The sequence below is a fragment of the Curcuma longa genome, unplaced genomic scaffold, assembly GCF_044706935.1.
Source record: "Curcuma longa cultivar G26 ecotype Majalengka, Jawa Barat unplaced genomic scaffold, ITB_CL_G26_1.1 contig_16569, whole genome shotgun sequence".
NCBI lineage: Eukaryota > Viridiplantae > Streptophyta > Magnoliopsida > Zingiberales > Zingiberaceae > Curcuma > Curcuma longa.
The window spans coordinates 3,809-8,111 of NW_027430390.1; the positions used below are offsets into that span (position 1 = coordinate 3,809).

The window sequence follows — 4,303 nt, forward strand, 5'->3', positions numbered from 1 at the left end:
GTTCATTCTGTTCTGTTTGCTACCACCGACGCCAAATAGATTTGTGTCCGCCCGCCGTCGATCACCAGAGAAAGTCTCCGCCAGAGGACAGGACAAACATGAGTTCTTTCTTCTCCCTCCAAGGTGCCAAGCAACACCTCATCCTTTCCTTTCCCGACAGCAACACCCTCCCTCTTCTCTTCTCTGTTCTCCGCCACCAACGCCATTGATTTCAGTTGTAGTCATTTTAATGATGATAATTAAATTTTATAGATGCATCATTTGGCTTTATCTCGATGTATTGTATTCCTTTCATTAATTATTTTTTCATTTTTCGACCAGTATTGTTTTTTAGATACTGTTCATATCAAATTAATTATTTAATTGTCTAAATGCACCATTACCCTTAATCATCGGCAAGACAAGTATAAATATAGTAATTATGGTCGATCAAAATTACTTCGTCCAATTCTAAAGATCTCCCGACTGACCATTGTTTCCAAGTTATTTGTGGTTATGAACGAGTCTGTCACATGGGATTGCTTTTTTTAGCACTTGAGATGTGTCTTTTTAGTGCGTTGCCTGAACCATATTGCCGTGCTCCAATTTCAAATGCATTCTTAGCTTTTCCTCGTTGCTTCTTCATTCACCGTCTCAAACCAGCTCTATTTTCTCAAAGAAGAAATGGAGCTCGGTTTGAGGGTGAATCAGGCCACCGCCAAGCTGGAGCCATTTTTGAGTACCCAAAATAAAGCGGCATGGAAGCCAGTCACCAAGACGAACGACGCTGCCTGCCTTTCACTGTCGAGGAGTTGTTTAAGGAAGCGAGCAATTAAGGTGGGCCGAACTAGAGTTGTCCAGTCCGAGGCAGTTGTGGCGGAAAAAAGAATGAAGTCAACAAAATTGAGCAAGGTGTCTCTCGTGAATCTTTTGAATCTACAACGAAACTAAAATTTATGTAGGATTTATTTTTTCTAGAAATAACTAGTTTCCTAATCGTACACACTACTGTTTTTGCCTCAGGTCAATCCACCTCGATCTCCACCTCCCCTCTTCGTTGGTCTACCGTTGGACGTTGTCTCCGATTCGAATATCGTGAATCACGACAAGGCAATTGAAGCCGGCCTTCGCGCCCTCTGCCTCCTAGGCGTCCATGGGGTAGACCTCCCCATCTCATGGGGCTTCGCCTCCGACAATGGTTGGTCCTCCTACCTTGCCGTTGCCGCCATGGCCCGAGACGCCGGACTCCGCCTCCGCGTTTCTCTCAACCTCCATGCCCACGAGCACCCCAACCTCCCGCTGCCTAAATTTGTTTCGGACGCAGCTCACAGCGATCCCGACATCTTCTTTACTGATTTATCGAGAAACCGCCACCATGATTGCCTCTCCTTCGCCGTTGATGACCTTCCTGTCCTGGGCGGTAGGACCCCGATGGAAGTCTACGATGAGTTCTTTCATAACTTCCGCCTTGCATTCTCTCCGATTCATAGCTGTTTTGAATCAAAATATCTCTACATATTTACGGACTTAAATCCTCATGACTTTGAGACTCTTCCCAAAAGTCTCATACAATGGAAATATTTTCCATCCTTTTAATCCCATGATATTTTTCATGTAGATATACTATATTTGCACTTTACAACAATAGCATGATAAAAAAATGAGCCTTTGTTTAACAGGACATAACTGTTGGCCTTGGACCCAATGGTGAACTTCGATACCCTTCTTTCCCCCCACCGAGCAACAACCAACCAATCATTGGTGTAGGAGAGTTCCAATGCTACGATAAGTACATGCTGGCAGACCTAAAGCGGCATGCCGAGGATGTATGTCAACCCTGTTGGGGCCTCGGAGGCCCACATGATGCACCCCAGTACCATGCATCGCCTAACGTAGGCAACAACTTCTTCAAGGAGAGGAATGGATCCTGGGAGACTCCCTATGGCCAATTCTTCCTTTCATGGTACTCCGGGATGCTCCTTTCTCATGGTGATCGCTTGCTCTCTGTCGCATCAAATGCCCTTGGCGATTTGCCTACACCCATGTGTGCCAAGGTGCCACTTGTTCACTGGTGGCATAACACCCAATCGCGGCCATCTCAATTGACGGCTGGACTCTACAACACTCAAGGCAAAGACGGCTACGAGAGCATCGCATCCATTTTTGCAAAACATTCTTGCAAAATGATCATTCCGGGTATTGAACTCTCAGATCGAGACCAACCTCAAGAACTCCAGTCTAGCCCGGAGTCGTTGTTGTCTCAAATAGTGACGGCATGCAAGAAGCAAGGAGTGGGAGTTGTTGGCGAGAACTCTTCTCTCATCAGAGTTGGTGCTAATGGATTTAATAGAATTAAGAAGAATTTATTCGACAACAATATGAGACTAGACTCGTTTACTTACCATAGGATGGGCGTAGAGTTATTCTCTCCAGAGCATTGGCCCTTGTTTACAGAGTTCGTTAGGAGCATGGTGCAACCAGAATGGGACTCAGACGATAAACCAAGCAACGAGGAAGCATTCCCAATCACTGTTTCAGAGCTTGGGAATGACCAAGAGATGCAGAGAGTATGAGAGTTGTATTTGCTAAATTATGTTGTAAAATTTTACAATGTCATTAGCATAGTTCGGATTCAAGGATCATCTTATATTCTTTTGTGGAGTGCTTATTAAAGTCTTAGTGCTTCGTAAGATGTCTTGCATCTCCTACGCATCAAACTTTAATTTTGATTTTTTTAAATTTTTATTGGGATTGATGATGTCATTAGAGAGTGGCAAGTGAATAGCGATTTGCATTTCTCATTCGATGATCGTGAATTCTTCTACAAAAGATTAGTACATAGTAGAAATAAAACATAAAATAAAATACAAACAAAATAACACTTTGATTTTACATAGTTCGAACCCTTGATTCCTATTTTACTGTCTAGAGTCCTAATAGTAATACTACAATTCTTTCTCTTTATTAGATATCTTTTTGAAAGTGCAGAAACCTTTTACAAAATCTATTATTCCTGATTGAGATCATGGTTTGGTGGATCAACAAGATAAGACAGCAGAGATGGCGAATGTTGAATATTCTGGAAAAGTGGAAGACGCCAAAGATACCTGCAATACTCCGATGAGAATTAAGATGGGTGCCGAGGGATCTCGTCATTGCCACTCCGATGCTCATGTTAGAATAGGAGTTTATGAAAGATGAAAACAACAGAGTAATAGAGAAAGAAAAAAAAAAGAAGAAGAAGAAGAAGGAAAACTTAATCACCTCTCATTTGCGTGTTTTCTCCAGAGTTTTTATAATTAGCTAAAAGAACATCTCCACGTCTACAATCTTGGGAGACCATATCCAATAACCATTACTTACTTCTCCATTTATTACATGTAATGTGTATGTAGGACAACATTTAGGGGACCAAGTCTGACACCTCTATGACTATTCCTATGCTTGTTTGTGGTGTCATGTTTAGAATATTCGCAGTAATCGTTAGTAGGTCCTATAGGATGATTAGATTGTGAAGGAAGTTAGAAGTATGCATCTTTCAGAATCAAGGTGAGTGAGTCAATGAAGGAGTTGAGAAGGTTGCATTCTTTAGAGATGGGGTGACTGAGTCGATGAAAGAGTCGAGGTGGTTGTGTCCTTTGGAGCCTATTGGATGAAGGAGTTGTGGAGACTATCCTCTGGAATCGGTAATGGTCGCGTCGGAATCAGGGTGACTGAGTCGATGAAGAAGTCGAGAAAGTTGTGTCCTCTAGAGTCAGGGTAACCGAGTTGATGAAGGAGTCAAGGAGGTTGTGTCCTTTGGAGCTGGGGTGACTGAGTCAATGAAGGAGTCGAGGAGATTGTGCCCTCTGGAATTGAAGTGGTCAAGTTGATGAAGGAGTTGAGGAGACTGTGTCCTTTGGAGTTGGGGTGACTGAGTTGATGAAGAAGTCAAGGAGATTGTGTCCTTTGGAATTGAGGTGGTCGAGTTGATGAAGTAGTCAAGGAGGTTGTATCATCTGGAGTCGAGGTGACCGAGTGGATGAAGGAGTTAAGGAGGCTATCCTTTAGAATCGGTAGTGGCTGCGTCGGCAAATGGAGGAGTCAAAGTTTATCAAGTCAAGCTAATGAGGTCGAGATTGGCTCTTTGACTTCCATCGAATCTTGACTTTTGACCTCCACCTAAACTTAACTATTGACTTGACTCTGCCACGTATGATTCCCTCTTCTTATCATATCATACCTTTGGAGTTGGGGTAATTGAGTCAAGAGGTTGTGTCCTCTGGAGTCAGGGCGACTGAGTTGATGAAGAAGTCGAGGAAGATGTGTTCTCTAGAATCGAGAT

General features: G+C 43.1%; 1 pseudogene; it reads left to right on the forward strand.

Annotated features, from left to right (window-relative positions):
- The first annotated feature begins 663 nt into the window (after positions 1-663).
- On the forward strand, positions 664-2,552 carry LOC141816427 (inactive beta-amylase 9-like; annotated as a pseudogene).
- The last annotated feature ends 1,751 nt before the right edge of the window (positions 2,553-4,303 follow it).